This window comes from Hordeum vulgare, chromosome 2H (assembly GCF_904849725.1).
Source record: "Hordeum vulgare subsp. vulgare chromosome 2H, MorexV3_pseudomolecules_assembly, whole genome shotgun sequence".
NCBI lineage: Eukaryota > Viridiplantae > Streptophyta > Magnoliopsida > Poales > Poaceae > Hordeum > Hordeum vulgare.
The window spans coordinates 651,738,340-651,756,003 of NC_058519.1; positions in this window are offsets into that span (position 1 = coordinate 651,738,340).

The window sequence follows — 17,664 nt, forward strand, 5'->3', positions numbered from 1 at the left end:
AGAGTAGGCCAATAAAAACCGGATTGCAATACCTTGTGTGTAGTTCTATCTCCTGCATGGTGTCCTCCGTAAGCCTCGGAGTGACACTTCTGTAGGATCTGTCCCTGTTCATGCTCAGGTACACAACGTCTAATAACACCATCTACTCCTTCTTTATAAAGGTGAGGATCATCCCAAAAGTAATGTCTCAAATCTTAAAAGAACTTTTTCTTTTGTTGGTATCTGAAACTAGGTGGTATGTATTTAGCAACAATATAATTAGCATAATCAGCATACCATGGTGTACTGATTGAAGCATTGATGACATTCAATTGTTCATCAGGAAAGCTATCATCAATAGGTTGTGGGTCATCAAGACCATTCTCTAACCTAGACAAGTTATCTGCTACAGGGTTCTCAGCACCCTTCCTATCAACAATATGCAAATCAAATTCTTGTAGCAAGAGAACCCATCTAATAAGTCTAGGTTTAGCATCTTTCTTTTTCATGAGATATTTAATAGCAACATGATCAGTGTGAATAGTAACTTTGGAATCAACAATATAAGACCTGAACTTATCACATGCAAACACAACTGCTAAAAATTCTTTTTCAGTAGTAGCATAGTTTCTTTGGGCACTGTCTAGAGTTTTACTAGCATAATGAATAGCATTTAATTTCTTATCAACTCTTTGTCCTAGAACAGCACCAATAGCATAATCACTAGCATCACACATAATTTCAAAAGGTAGGTTCCAATCAGGTGGTTGAACAATAGGTGCAGTTATCAAGGCCTTCTTAAGTATTTCAAATGCTTCTTCACAATCATCATAAAAAACAATGGAATATCTTTTTGCAAGAGATTGGTGAGAGTCCTAGAAATCTTAGAGAAGTCTTTAATAAACCTTCTATAGAAACCAGCATGACCAAGGAAACTTCTTATACCTTTAATGTCTGTAGTGCATGGCATTTTCTCGATCCATTAACTTTAGCCTTATCGACTTCAATACCTCTTTCAGAAATTTCATGTCCCAAGACAATGCCTTCATTAACCATAAAGTGGCACTTCTCCCAATTCAATACAAGGTTAGTATCTATACATCTCTGCAAAACTCGATCAAGGTTGCTCAAGCAATCATCAAAAGAAGATCTGTAAACGGAGAAATCATCCATGAAAGCCTCAACAATCTTTTCACAAAAGTCAGAGAATATAGCCATCATACATCTTTGAAAGGTAGCAGGGGCATTACATAAACCAAAAGGCATACGTCTATAAGCAAAGGTACCGAAAGGGCAAGTAAAAGTGGTTTTCTCCTGATCAGATTGTAGAACAGGTATTTGGGAGAAACCAGAATAACCATCTAGAAAGCAAAAGTGTGGATGTTTAGAAAATCTTTATAGTATTTGATCAATAAAAGGTAAAGGGTAATGATCTTTCTTAGTAGCTTTATTTAATTTCCTAAAATCAATTACCATCCTATAGCCAGTAACAATTCTTTGTGGGATCAATTCATCTTTATCATTAGGGACAACGGTAATACCTCCCTTCTTAGGGACACAATGCACCGGACTTACCCAATCACTATGAGCAAGAGGATAAAAAATACCTGCTTCCAGGAGCTTTAGTATTTCTTTTCTTACCACCTCTTTCATCTTAGGATTTAATCTTCGTTGGTGACCGACAACTAGTTTGGAATCAGGATCAGTTTTAATTTTATGCTGGCATAGAGTTGGACTAATGCCCTTAAGATCATCAAGAGTATATCCAATAGCAGCACGGTGCTTCCTCAGAGTTTTCAATAATTTCTTTTCTTCATGCTCTGAAAGGTTAGCACTAATAATAACAAGATATATCTCTTTTCCATCAAGATAAGCATAATGAAGAGTATCAAGTAATTGTTTAAGCTCAAACACAGGATCACCCTTTGGTGGAGGTGGATCTCCAAGTAATTCAACAGGCAAATTATTCTTAAGGATAGGACGTTGTTCAAAGATAACACTATCTATCTCATTCCTTTCATACATATGCATATCATTTTCATGTTCAAGCAAGTATTGCTCTAAAGGATCAGTAGGAGGCACAGCAATAGAAGCAAGAGGTATAATTTCATCCTTACTAGACAATTCTTTTTCATGAGGTTGTCTACCAAACTTAGAAAAATTAAATTCATGTGACACACCTCTAAAGCCAACGGTAACAATTTGTTTCTCACAATCAATTTGAGCATTAACAGTATTGAGGAAAGGTCTACCAAATATGATGGGACAAAAGCTATCTTGTGTGGTAGCAAGAACGAGAAAATCAGTAGGATACTTAGTTTTACCACACAAGACTTCAACATCTCTAACAATTCCCACAGGGCAGATAGTATCTCTATTAGCAAGTTTAATAGTAACATCAATAAATTCCATCTCGACAGGTGCAATCTCATCTTTAATTTCATTATATAAAGATTGAGGTATTGCACTAACACTAGCACCCATGTCACATAAACCATGACAACAATGATCTCATATCTTAACAAAAAGAATAGGCATGCCAACAACAGGTTTATGTTTGTCTCTAGCATGAGGTTTAGCAATTCTAGCAGCAGCTTCATAAAATTGAATAACATGCCCATCAACATTATCGGCCAAGAGATCTTTAATAATAGCAATACTAGGTTCAACTTTAATTTGCTCAAGGGGTGTAGGTGTTCTAATGTAGCCCTTACGTATCATAGTTGAAGCTTTAGCTTGATCCTTTATTCTAACAGGAAAAGGTGGTTTCTCAATGTAAGCACTAGGAACAATAGAATCATTATAAGCAATAAATTTATTTTCAACTGGATTGGGTTTTACTACACTAGCTTCTATGGGAGGATGATATTTAAACCACTTCTCCTTAGGGAGATTAATATGAGCAGCAAATGATTCACATAAGGAAGCCACTATCTCAGAGTCAAGTCCATGTTTAGCGCTAAAATCATGAAAAGTATTTGTTTCAACGAAGGATTTAACGCAATCGAACTTAAGATTCATACCTGACTCCTTACCTTCATCTAACTCCCAATCTTCAGAGTTGCGTTTAATTCTTTCCAATAAATCCCATTTGAAATCAATATCTCTCTTCATAAAAGAACCGGTACAAGAAGTGTCAAGCATGGTGCGATTGTCATGAGAAAGCCGAGCATAAAAGTTCATAATAATAATTTCTCTAGGGAGCTCATGGTTGGGGCATGAATATAACATTGACTTAAGCCTCCCCCAAGCTTGAGCGATACTTTCTCTATCACGAGCACAAAAATTATAGATATAATTCCGATCACGATGTACCAAATGCATAGGATAAAACTTTTGATGAAATTCCAATTTCAGTCGGTTATAGTTCCATGATCCAGTATCATCACATAGCCTATACCATGTCAATGCTTTATCCCTAAAAGATAAGGGAGAGACCTTCTTCTTGACGTCATCCTTGGGCAAACCTGAAAGCTTAAATAAACCACAAACTTCATCTACATAGATTAGATGCAAGTCGGGATGTGATGTTCCATCTCTTGTAAAAGGATTAGCCAACAGTTTCTCTAGCATACGCAAAGGAATTTCATAATAAATATTTTCAGTAGGTGCAGTAGGTTGAGGAGCAACTCTTTATGCTTCCGGTTGAGGTGAAGATACCCCGAACAAGCCCCTCAAAGGATTAGTTTCCATAGTGACAAGTGACAATAAATTTCAGCACACTATATAAATGTTTCCTTACCAAATTCCACTCACCAAAGGCGCTTCACTCCCTAGCAACAGCGTGAGAAAAGAGTCTTGATGACCCACAAGTATAGGGGATCTATTGTAGTCCTTTCGATAAGTAAGAGTGTCGAACCCAGCGAGGAGCAGAAGGAAATGACAAGTGGTTTTCAACAAGGTATTCTTTTCAAGCACTGAAATTATCGGTAACAGATAGTTGCGGGATAAGATAATTCATAACGGGTAACAAGTAACAATAGTAACAAAGGTGTAGAAAGATGGCCCAATCCCTTTTTTAGCAAGGGACAAGCCTGGACGAACTATTATATAAGGTAAAGCGCTCCCGAGGACACATGGGAATTTCTGTCAAGCTGGTTTTCATCATGTCCATATGATTCGCGTTCGCTACTCTGATAGTTTGATATGTGGGTGGACCGGTGCTTGGGTGCTGTCCTTACTTGGACAAACATCCGACTTATGATTAACCCCTCTCGCAAGCATCCGCAACTATGAAAGAAGAATGAAGACAAAGTCTAACCATAGCATTAAACTGGTGGATCCAAATCAGCCCCTTGCGAAGCAACGCATAAACTAGGGTTTAAGCTTTTGTCACTCTAGCAACCCATCATCTACTTATTACTTCCCAATGCCTTCCTCTAGGCCCAAATAATGGTGAAGTGTCATGTAGTCGACGTTCACATAAGACCACTAGAGGAAAGACAACATACAACAGATCAAAATATCGAACAAATACCAAATTCACATGACTACTTATAGCAAGACTTATCCCATGTCCTCAGGAACAAACGTAACTACTCACCAAGCATAATTATGTTCATGATCAGAGAGCTATTGAATAGCATTAAGGATCTGAACATATGATCTTCCACCATGTAATCCAACTAGCATCAACTACAAGGAGTAATTAACACTACTGGCAACCTTACAAGTACCAATCGGAGTTCGGAGACTGAGATTGGGTACAAGAGATGAACTAGGGTTTGGAGATGAGATGGTGCTGATGAAGATGTTAATGGAGATGAGTCCCTGCGATGAGAGGAGTGTTGGTGATGATGATGGCGACGATTTCCCCCTCCGGGAGGGAAGTTTACCCGGCAGGACGGCCCTGCCGGAGCTCTAGATTGGTTCTGCTCAAGTTACGCCTTGTGGCGGCGGCATTTCTTCCCGAAAGCTCTCTCTTTATTTTTTTCTGGGACGCAACCCTCCATATAGTAGAAGATGGGAGCCGGAGGGGTAACAGGGGGCCCACGAGCCCCCCAGGCGCGCCCAGGGGGTGGGGCGCACCTGGCAGGCTCGTGACCTCCTAGTGGCTGTGATACGTCTCCAACGTATCTATAATTTTACCCTTTTATATCTTTTATATCTTTTTTGGCACTAACTTTGTCAAACTTTGGGTATTTTGTATGCCTTTTATGTCTTTTTTGGGACTAACTTATTAACTCAGCGCCAAGTGCTAGTTCCTGTTTTTTCCGTGTTTTTGACCCTTTTGAGAGGAGGATTTTAAACGGTGTCCAAACGGAATAAAACTCCCGAAAAGATTTTTTCCGAAACAAAAGATACGCACGGGACTTGAGAACAAAGGCACAGGCCACCAGGGGACCCCACAAGCCCCCTAGGCGCGGCCAGGGGGGCGCTCCTAGCAGGCTTGTGGCCCCCCTGTGGCTCGTCTGCCCTACCTCTTTCGCATATAAATTCTGGAAAAAGTCCAGAACTGTGCGAGAGATCCACGAAAATACTTTTCCGCCGCCGCAACCTTTTGTCTCCGCAAGATCCCATCTGGGGCACGTTCTGGTGCCCTGTCGGAGGGGGATTCGGATATGGAGGACTTCTTCATCAACACCATGACCTCTCCGATGATGCATGAGTAGTTCACCATACACCTACGGGTCCATAGCTAGTAGCTAGATGGCTTCTTCTCTCTCTTGGATCTTCAATACAAAGTTCTCCATGATCTTCATGGAGATCTATCCGATGTAATCTTCTTTTGCGGTGTGTTTGTCGAGAGCTAATGAATTGTGGATTTATGATCAGATTATCTATGAATCTTATTTGAGTTTCTTCTGATCTCTTATATGCATGATTTCATATCCTTGTAATTCTCTTCGAGTTGTGGGTTTTGTTTGGCCAACTTGATCTATGATTCTTGCAATGGGAGAAGTGCTTGGTTTTGGGTTCATACCGTGCGGTGACCTCACCCAGTGACAGAAGGGGTAGCGAGGCACGCATCATGTTGTTGCCATCAAGGGTATAAAGATGGGGTTTACATCATTGGTTTGAGTTTATCCCTCTACATCATGTCATCTTTCTTAAGGCGTTACTCTGTCCGTCATGAACTCAATACACTAGATGCATGCTGGATAGCGGTCAATGTGTGGAGTAATAGTAGTAGATGCAGAAAGTATCGGTCTACTTGTCTCGGACGTGAGGCCTATATGTATGAACATTGCCTTAGATATCGTCATGACTTTGCGCGGTTCTATCAATTGCTCAATAGTAATTTGTTCACCCATCGTAATATCTGCTATTTTGAGAGAAGCCTCTAGTGAACACTACGGCCCCGGGTCTACTTCACACCATATTTTCAGCCTTACACTTTTATTTTGTTGTACTTTCTGCCTTCAGATCTCACTTTGCAATCAATCTTGATGGGATTGACAACCCCTTTATAGCGCTGGGTGCAAGCCCGTTTGTGTTTGCACAGGTACTCTGGACACTTGGCCTTATTCTCCTACTGGATTGATACCTTGGTTCTCAAACTGAGGGAAATACTTATTGCTCCTATGCTGCATCACCCTTTCCTCTTCAAGGGAAAAACCAACGCAAGCTCAAGAGGCTGCCGGGGATTCCTGGCGCTGTAGCAGAAGGATTTCTGGTACCGTTGTCGGGGAGGATCAAGTTCTAAGTGAAGCTCATCCAAGTAAGTGTCGCAAACTCATCTCTTGCATTTACTTTTTTTGCCTCTCGTTTTCCTCTCCCCCACTTCTGAAAAACAAAAAATTACAAAAATATTTTCCTTTTTCGTTCACCGATTTCTCTCGCTTGCTTTCTGTTCGCTTGTCTGCCTGCTAAGACTTGTATGCCCCAACCAAGGGACTTGGATGTTTACTATACGAGTTTGGAAGAGATTGAAACTAGTGTTAAAGGCTTCATGTCTACACAATTTGATTATAACAGTTACTTTCGTAGGGAACTGAAGGAGCAAAATTCTTTTTTGGCTTTTACGAATAAAGAAGTTGATTATATGGCCAAAGAATTCCTTGCGTTAAATTTTCAGTATGCTCGTCTTGAAAAATTGGTAGGCCAGATTTCTGATAAACAGGCTACCTTAGTCAATAAAATGGCTACTAAACCTGAAATTTGTGATGAGAATCACGAAGATCTTAAAGTTCTTGGCGTGACTCCCATTGAATCCTTGTTTTGTAGTGTCAAACCTGATGATGATGGGGCTGGATATGAATCCACTTTGGTTGAAAAACGTCCCAATGATTCGGAGTCCATCTATCTTGATGCTAAAAGCATTGAAAGTGGAGTAGAAAATATCAAAACTTTGAGTAGTAATGAAATTACTACTTTGGATTTCAAGGAATTCAATTATGATAGTTGCTCCTTGATTGAATGCATTTCCTTGATGCAATCCATGCTAAACTCTCCACACGCTTATAGCCAAAACAAGGCCTTTACCGATCATATCGTCGAAGCCATGATAAAATCTCTTGAAGAGAAACTTGAGTTGGAAGTTTCTATTCCTAGAAAGCTTCATGGTGAGTGGGAACCTACTATCAAAATCAAAATCAAAAACTATGAATGCAATGCTTTTTGTGGTTTGGGTGCTAGTGTTTCTGCGATTCCAAAGTCTTTATGTGATGTTCTAGGATTTAATGAGATTGAGGAGTGCTCTCTTAATTTGCATCTTGCGGATTCTACTGTCAAGAAACCCATGGGAAGGATCAATGATATTCTTATTATTGCAAATAGGAACTATGTACCCGTGGATTTCATTGTGCTTGACATTGATTGCAATCCTACATGCCCTATCATTCTTGGTAGACCTTTCCTAAGGAATATTGGTGCTATCATCGATATGAAGGAAGGGAATATTAGATTTCATTTTCCTTTAAAGAAGGGCATGGAGCATTTTCCTAGAAAGAAAATAAGATTGCCTTATGAATCCATGGTGAGGGCTACTTATGGTTTGAGCACCAAAGACGACGATACGTGATTCCATCACCTTATGCCTAGCCAAGGGCGTTAAACAATAGCGCTTGTTGGGAGGCAACCCAATGAATTATCTTTTTCTTTCTGTTTTGTTGCGTCCACACCATCATAATTCTGTTATGATTGTGTTTTTTGTGTTTCTTTTTGTGTTTGAGCCAAGCAAAACCTTTATGACTAGTTTTGGTGATGGTTGTTTGATCCTGCTGGAAAAAGACAGAAACTTTTCGCTCACGAGATTATTTTTCATTTTTATTCAGAAAGAGATTTTGAGTTTATTCTTTTTTCTTCTGGTTGATATGCCTTTTTCCGAGGCGGTCATAAGTTTTCAGAAGTTTTGAGGTACCAGAAGTATACGAAGTATACAGATTGCTACAGACTGGTCTGTTTTTGACAGATTATGTTTTTGTTGTGTTGGTTGCTTGTTTTGATGACACTATGGATAGTATCGGGGGGTACTAGCCATGGAAAAGTGAGAATACAGTAACCTAACACCAGTATAAATAGAAATCAAGATTCCTACAGTATCTAAAGAGGTGGTTGTTGGTTTTCTTGTGCTAATGATATCATGAGTTTCTGTTTAAGTTTTGTGTTGTGAAGTTTTCAAGTTTTGGGTGATGTTCTCATGGACAAAGGGATAAAGAGTGGAAAGAGCTCAAGCTTGGGGATTCCCAAGGCATCCCAAGCCAAATTCAAGGACACCAAAAAGCCTAAGCTTGGGGATGCCCCGGGAAGGCATCCCCTCTTTCGTCTTCAATCCATTGGTAACATTAGTTGGAGCTATATTTTTATTCACCACATGATATGTGTCTTGCTTGGAGCGTCTTGTATCGTAGGAGTCTTTTCTTTTTGTTGTGTCACAATCATCCTTGCTGCACACATTTTGAGAGAGACATGCACTCATCGTGAATTTGCTAGAATGCTCATTGTGCTTCACTTGTATCTTTTGAGCTAGACAATGTTGCTCTATGTGCTTCACTTAGATCTTTTAGAGCACGGCGGTGCGTAACTTGGTAGTTGGCTTGTGCTATGAAAGTTGTCCCAAAGGTGATAGGTATCCAAAGAGGATGCAATAAAACTTCCATCTTCATGTGCATTCAGTACAAGAGAAGTTTGATTCCTCTCAATTAGTTTTGAGACGTGGATTTGGTAATATTAAAAGTCATCTTAGTAGGGTGTTGTGAATCTAGAAATACTTGTGTTGAAGTTAGTGATTCCCGTAACATGCACGTATGGTGAACCGCTATGTTAGGAAGTCGGAGCATAATTGATCTATTGATTGTCATCCTTTGTGTTGCGGTCGGGATCGCGCGATGGTTTACACCTACCAACCCTTCCCCTAGGAGTATGCATTTAGCACTTTGTTTCGATTACCAATAAAAACTTTCACAACAAGTATGTGAGTTCTTCATTACTAATGTGAGTCCATGGTATAGATGCACTTACACCTTCCACCACTGCTAGCCTCTCTAGTACCACGCAATTTTTGCCGGTGCACAAACCCACCATATGCCTTCCTTCAAACAGCCACCATACCTACCAACTATGGCATTTTCATAGTCATTCCGAGATATATTGCCATGCCACTCCCACGGTTCCGTCTCATGACTTGTGCCGTCACTCTCATATTGCCATTGCATGATCGTAAGATAGCTAGAGAGATGTTTCAATGTCATACGCCAAGCTAGATCGTTGCACATCCCGGTACACTGCCGGAGGCATTTCCTATAGAGTCATCATCATTCTAAGCTTTGAGCTGTGAGTAAATAAAAGTGTGATGATCATCATTATTAGAGCATTGTCCCATGTGAGTAAATAAAAAAAAGAGGCCAAAGTTGCCCACATAAAAAAAAGAGAGAAAAAAAAGAGGCCAAAGAGCCCAAAAAAGAGAAAAAGAGAGAAGGGACAATGCTACTATCTCTTTCCACACTTGTGCTTCATAATAGCACCATGTTCTTCATGATTGAGAGCTTCTCGTTTTGTCACCACCATATGCTAGTGGGAATCTTTATTATATAACTTGGCTTGTATATTCTAATGATGGGCTTCCTTAAAATTGCCCTAGGTCTTCGTGAGCAAGCAAGTTGGATGCACACCCACTAGTTCTCCTTTTGAGCTTTCACATGCTTATAGTTCTAGTGCATCCTTTGTATGGCAATCCCTACTCATTCACATTGATATCTATTAATGGGCATCTCCATAGCCCTTTGATACGCCGAGTCAATGTGACCATCTCCTCCTTTTTTGTCTCACAACCTCCACCACACTCTATTTCACCATAGTGCTATATCCATGGCTCACGCTCATGTATTGCGTGAGAGTTGAAAAAGGTTTGAGAAAGTAGGAGTGCGAAAACAATTACTTGGCCAATACCGGGGTTGTGCATGATTTAAATTAGTTGTGTGGGGATGATGGAGCATAGCCAGACTATACGATTTTGTAGGGATAACTTTCTTTGGCCTTGTTATTTTGAAAGTTCATGATTACCTTGCTAGTTTGCTTGAAGTATTATTGTTTTCATGTCAATAGCAAACTATTGTTTTGAATCTTACGGATCTGAACATTCATGTCACATGAAAGAAGTTAGAAAGGACAACTATGCTAGGTAGCATTCCACATCAAAAAAGCAGTCTTTATCACTTCCCTACTCGAGGACGAGCAGGAGTTAAGCTTGGGGATGCTTGATACGTCTCCAACGTATCTATAATTTTTTATGGTTCCATGCTATTATCTTGTCAAACTTTCGATGTTTTGTATGCCTTTTATATCTTTTTTGGGACCAACTTATTAACTCAGTGCCAAGTGCCAATTCCTGCTTTTTTCCGTGTTTTTGACCCTTTTCAGAGGAGGATTTTAAACGGTGTGCAAACGGAATAAAACTTCCGAAAAGATTTTTTCCGGAACAGAAGATACGCACGGGACTTGAGAACCAAGGCAAAGGCCACCACGGGACCCCACAAGCCCCCTAGGCGCGGCCAAGGGGGGTCGCGCCTAGCAGGCTGGTGGGCCCCCTGTGGCTCGTCTGCCCTACCTCTTCCGCCTATAAATTCAGGAAAAATACAAAACTGCGCGAGAGATCCACGAAAATACTTTTCTGCCGCCGCAAGCTTCTGTCTTCGCAAGATCCCATCTGGGGCACGTTCTGGTGCCCTGCCGGAGGGGGGATTCGGATACGGAGGGCTTCTTCATCAACACCATGACCTCTCTGATGATGCGTGAGTAGTTCACCATAGACCTACGGGTCCGTAGCTAGTAGCTAGATGGCTTCTTCTCTCTCTTGGATCTTAAATACAAAGTTCTCCATGATCTTCATGGAGATCTATCCAATGTAATTTTCTTTTGCAGTGTGTTTGCCGAGATCCGATGAATTGTGGATTTATGATCAGATTATCTATGAATCTTAATTGAGTTTCTTCTGATCTCTTATATGCATGATTTCATATCCTTGTAATTTTCTTCGAGTTGTGGGTTTTGTTTGGCCAACTTGATCTATGATTCTTGCAATGGCAGAAGTGCTTGGTTTTGGGTTCATACCGTGCAGTGACCTCACCCAGTGACAAAAGGGGTAACGAGGCACGCATCGTGTTGTTGCCATCAAGGGTGAAAAGATGGGGTTTACATCATTGGTTTGAGTTTATCCCTCTACATCATGTCATCTTGCTTAAGGCATTACTCTGTTCGTCATGAAATCAATACACTAGATGCGTACTGGATAGCGGTCGATGTGTGGAGTAATAGTAGTAGATGCAGAAAGTATCGGTCTACTTGTCTCGGACGTGATGCCTATATGTATGATCATTGCCTTAGATATCGTCATGACTTTGCACGGTTCTATCAATTGCTCGACAGTAATTTGTTCACCATACCGTAATATTTCTATTTTGAGAGAAGCGTCTAGTGAACACTATGGCCCCCGGGTCTACTTCACACCATATTTTCAGCCTTACACTTTTACTTCGTTGCACTTTTCGCCTTCAGATCTCACTTTGCAATCAATCTTGAAGGGATTAACAACCCCTTTATAGCGTTGGGTGCAAGCCTGTTTGTGTTTGCGCAGGTACTCTGGACACTTGGCTTGATTCTCCTACTGGATTGATACCTTGGTTCTCAAACTGAGGGAAATACTTACTGCTCCTGTGCTGCATCACCCTTTCCTCTTCAAGGAAAAAACCAACGCAAGTTCAAGAGGCCGCCGGGGATTCCTGGCGCCGTAGCAGGCTCCCCTCCAGTATTTCTTCCGCCTAGTATTTTTTATATATTCCAAAATAATTCCTCGTTGATTTTCACGGCTTTTGGAGTTGTGCAGAATAGGTATCTCAAACTTGCTCCTTTTCCAGCCCAGAATTCCAGTTGCCGGCATTCTCCCTCTTCATGTAAAACTTATAAAATAAGAGAGAAAAGGCATAAGTATTCTACCATAATGTGTAATAACAGCCCATAATGCGATAAATATCAATATAAAAGCATGATGCAAAATGGACGTATCATATCTCCAAATTTTAAGAAACGACAGCTTAGATTTCTCCAAACCATAGTTCATACGTTGTCATCTCAACGGAATTACGTGGTGCCCTATTTAAAGTGAATGTAGTTATCTCTAATGCCTAACCCCAAAACGATAGTGGTAATTCGATAAGAGACATCACAGTATACACCATTGATACGTATCCAACGTATCTGTAATTTATAAAGTATTCATGCCAATATTCTACAACTTTCTTATACTTTGGGCAACTTTTTATACTATTTTTGGGACTAACATATTGATCCAGTGCCCAGTGCTAGTTCCTGTTTGTTGCATTTTTTTGTTTCGCAGAAAATCCATATCAAAGGAAGTCCAAACGGGATAAAAACTTACGGAGATTTTTTGGAATGTTTGTGAATTTTAGGAAGTGGAATCAATAGAAGGAGGTGCCCGAGGGGCCCACAAGCCATAGGGGCGCAACCTTAGGGGTAGGTCGCGTCGGGCCGGCTTGTGGCCACCCCGTAAGGCGGTTGGTGCCTTCGCCGCAAGAAAGCTAATATCCGGGTAAAAATCGTGTTAAAATTTCAGCCCAATCGGAGTTACGGATCTCCAAGAATTTATGAAACAGTGAAACGCCAGAATATGGAACGCAGAAATAGAAGGAAACAGAGAGAGAGATCCAATCTCGGAGGGGCTCTCGCCCCTCCGCCACCATGGAGGCCAAGGACCAGAGGGAGAACCTCTCCCCACCTTGGGGGGAGGCCATGGAGGAGGAGGCACAAGGGGGAGCCCTCTGCCCCTCTCTCCTGGTGGTGCCGGAGTGCCACCGGGGGAACCATCGCCGCGTGATCATCTTCATCAACATCACCTTCTTCATCACCATCCTCATCTTCTTTTAGCGGTCCACTCTCCCGCACAACGTTGTAATCCCCTACTTGAATATGGTTATTTATGCCACATATTATGATCCAATGATGTGTTGCCATCCTATGATGTTTTGAGTAGATTTCTTTTGTCCTTTGGGTTGATTGGTGATCTAGATTGGTTTGAGTTGCTTGTTTATTTTGGTGCTGTCCTATGGTGCCTTCCGTGCCGTGCACTGATGACCCACAAGTGTAGGGGATCTATCGTAGTGCTTTCGATAAGTAAGAGTGTCGAACCCTTTCAACAGGAAATATAATAATAACTATTTATCATTGCCTCTTGGGCATATTTCCAACAGTCTCCCACTTGCACTAGAGTCAATAATCTAGTCCTCACATCGCCATGCGTTTTATATTGTAATAAATCGAACACCCATACAGTTCTGATGTTGATCATGTTTTGCCCGTGGAAGAGGTTTAGTCAGCGGGTCTGCTACATTCAGATCTGTGTGCATTTTGCAAATATTCATGTCCTCTCCTTCGACGCAGTCGCGGATGAGGTTGAAGCGTCGTTTGATGTGTCGGGTCTTCTTGTGAAACCTTTGTTCCTTTGCTAAGGCAATGGCATGATGTCACGCCCAAGATGCGACCCTATCCTCAATTTGGCACGAGGGCCTCGTCAGGGATAGAAGCGCATCTCGTCGTGTCACAAGAATGGATATCGTAACAAGTACATGTACTGAAAAGAAGAGATATATATATAGAATTGGCTTACACTCGCCACAAGCTACATCAGAGTCACCTCAGTACAATACATAACATCATGAAGAAGAGCAGGGTCCGACTACGTACGAAAACAAATGAGAAAATAAGAACGACGTCCATCCTTGCTATCCCAGGCTGCCGGCCTGGAACCCATCCTAGATCGATGAAGAAGAAGAAGAAGAAGCAACTCCAAATGAACAATCAACGCGCTCGCGTCGAGTATCCTTTACCTGTACCTGCAACTGGTGTTGTAGTAATCTGTAAGCCACAGGGGACTCAGCAATCTCATTTCCAAAGGTATAAAGACTAGCAAAGCTTAATGGGTGAGGCAAGGTTAAGTGGTGAGGTTGCAGCAGCGACTAAGCATATATTTGGTGGCTAAACTTACGAGTACAAGAAAGAAGAGGGGGAAGATCTACGCATAGCGGACGTGACTACTCATGATCAAATGAATGATCCTGAACACCTACGTACGTTGGACATAACCCCACCGTGTCCTCGATCGGAGAAGGAACTCACGAAAGAGAAAGTCACGGTTACGCACACAGTTGCCATGTTTTAATTAAGTTAACTTCAAGTTATCTAGAACCAGTGTTAAACAAAGTTTCCACGTTGCCACATAACCGCGGGCACGGCTTTCCAAAAAGATTTAACCCTGCAGGGGTGCTCCAACTAGTCCATCACAAATTACCACAAGCCGCATAGAAATCCTCAATCACGAAGCTTGCGATCTCGTCAGATTCCCTAGTGAAAAACCTCAACTCTGAGATTACCCAAAGCATCACCGGAATCTCGATGCACAAGATATTCCGTCAAAGGTAAAACTAATCCAGCAAGGCTGCCCGACGTGTCGACGATCCCGATAGGAGACGCGTATCTCGTTCTCAGGACACGACGGATGAGCGATGGTTACCACGCCAAACACCGAGTTGCCCCGGGTAGCGTTAATAAAAAACTATGTTTTGGACCAACACTCATGAGGAGCACTGGCCCGGGGGTTGATTAAATTATCCTCGGGTTAATTACTCCCTATGCAGTTCATTAGTTATTAGGAAAATGTAGTACCAAAGTTGGGCCTTGCCAGACCAGCTTTAATCTAAAACGAATTATCAAGGGGGTCCCCATAACAACCCCGATCGTGTTAGGAGCGCTCGTTTATGGAACATAACACCGGTAGCCGAAACTTAGGGGCAAAGGTGGAACAAAACACCAGGCTAGAAAGGCCGAGCCTTCCACCTTTTACGAAGTATATAGGTGCATTAAATTGAATAGCATTTAACATGGTGATATGACAAGGAGCCCATGTTTTCACATGGAAGCAACTACACCTGCAACTAGCAACGCTAACAACATGGTTAAGCAAGCAGTAACATAGCCAATCAGTGGTTTGCTAGGTAGAACAGTTGAAGGTTTCATGGCATTGTTGAGAGGCTCATATATAACATGTGATAGGCAACGAGACGTAAACGGTAGAAATGGTAAAACTAGCATGGCAATGATAGTAATGGTATCTGGGGAAATGGTCATCTTGCCTGAGATCCCGCTTGGAAGAAGAACAACTCCGTGAAGTCGGCGAACCAACGTAGTCGAACGGGTCCTCACATTCCGACACACTTGCGGAACTCTATCGAGACAGAGCAAACCAGAAACAAACATCAACACAGATATTCACCACACGATGCACAACATGATGCACAACCTACTATGATGCATGAACAGATCAAAATGCAAGGGATGGCATGGCAATTCACCTCACGCAAACACTACACATTAAGTGAAGCTCGATATGCAACGAGTTGCATATCGACGAAACTCCACATTTAATTATTTAGTTCACTCCCGGTTATTTACACGCGATATTAAATGTTGTTAACATGGCAAGGGGTGAAGCGATGATCCTACCTGTCATCCTAGTCGCTTAACTCACGGGACTTAGAACGGAGCTACGGCACAAGAGACATGCAACACATGATATTATGCCATGAATGTGTCATGCATGCAAGTTACAACAACACGGGCAAGAAGAGAAAGACGCATGTGTCGCCACGGCGAGCGAAAGGGAACCACGGCGGCAAGTCGGACACGAAGCCACGGCAACGTTCCTATCCCGATAACTCGAACAGGTATCGGTGCCAACGAATTGTGAGCGTGTGCGGGAATGCTAAATAAAGATGGGGTGATCCCGTTTATCGGGTTCCCATGTGTCGAGGGCATGGCGAAAAGGAAGAGAACGTGCAATGGGCAAACATGCGGCGCAAATATATGTTACATCTCATACATCACATGCACACGGATCACGACAACGTTCCAACGTATACCTTCGAAGCGTGCATATCGGAGCGGTTCGGGTCGGTGAAGGAGTACAAGATCGTCGTGGTCGTCGTGGAAGTACTTGTACACGGTCTCGTCGACGGTAGTCGTTCTCTTGTCGTCGGTACACGCACTACAAGAGGAACCCCCCTACAGCAACGCTATTTTCCGTATCTAAAGGTCCATATATGCGTTTTTATTGTCTTTACCAATGATTTGGGATGTGTTGCCTTATCCAGTGTTGCTAGCGCCTAATGCAACGCTTATACTGTCGTTGGTAAAAGGGGTCGTTGCAAGAATACAACACATAAAATCAACGTCTACAACACTTTTATACGTTTGTGCTTAATGTACATGAAGCGAAATCCCATTGCTTGCCAAAAGAGAATTTACACTTCACGTGTTGGTACATATATCATGTGAATATTATTATTATTGTTGTTATTGTTTTTATTATTATTAATTAATGTTTCGCATAATGGTGATCGTTATGTATATCAAGTGAGGAAAAAAGAGAACATACTCACAAGAGTAAGCAATCATATATTGAATAATATTGTTGGATTACAATAGTGGATGTTACAAAAGGAACATCATCCCAACTTGATCCATAATCTGAATATTTTCTTGGGAGTGAAACTTAAACTGAAAAAAAAATCATCAACATCCCTACAACTTAACTAAGATTTAACCGAGCAACATCATCTAGCAAGAAGAGCATCCCTACAACTTAACTAAAACTAAAAGCATCCATTATCATCATCATCATGAACCGGAACATCATCATCATCATCATTGCAGTATACTTGCCACACACCCATAGAATCATCCATATATCTTCTGATTGAATCAACAAAGAAAATAATAAAATGAACTGTTAACCCACAATGAACTCACATGATGCAAGTAGTGATAGAGGCAGGTTATTAGTCACGTACAGAGGTTGATGGCCACGAAATGTATGTTTGTTCATTACAAGTTACTGACATACATAGTAGATGGAAGTACATTCATAACCCATCTCAAGGTCATCATTGACCTATTAGTATAAAAACAATTCTACCACACTTTTGAGGGGTTCAGGTTATAGACTAAAAAACAATATCACACCGCCTATCCTAATAAGCATGTACCTACCACAGCTTAACTTTCTCTATTTCAACATGGCACTACATTTTATAAATAATAACTAGTTCGAAGCTATTCAAGGAAATACTATTTGGTCAATTCATGTAAAGTTAATTAAGAGGTTAATTAATTAGCCATCCCTTTGAATGGTAATGCTCTACTTTTGTGATTCTTGGATTGGACGGATAAGTTAACTAG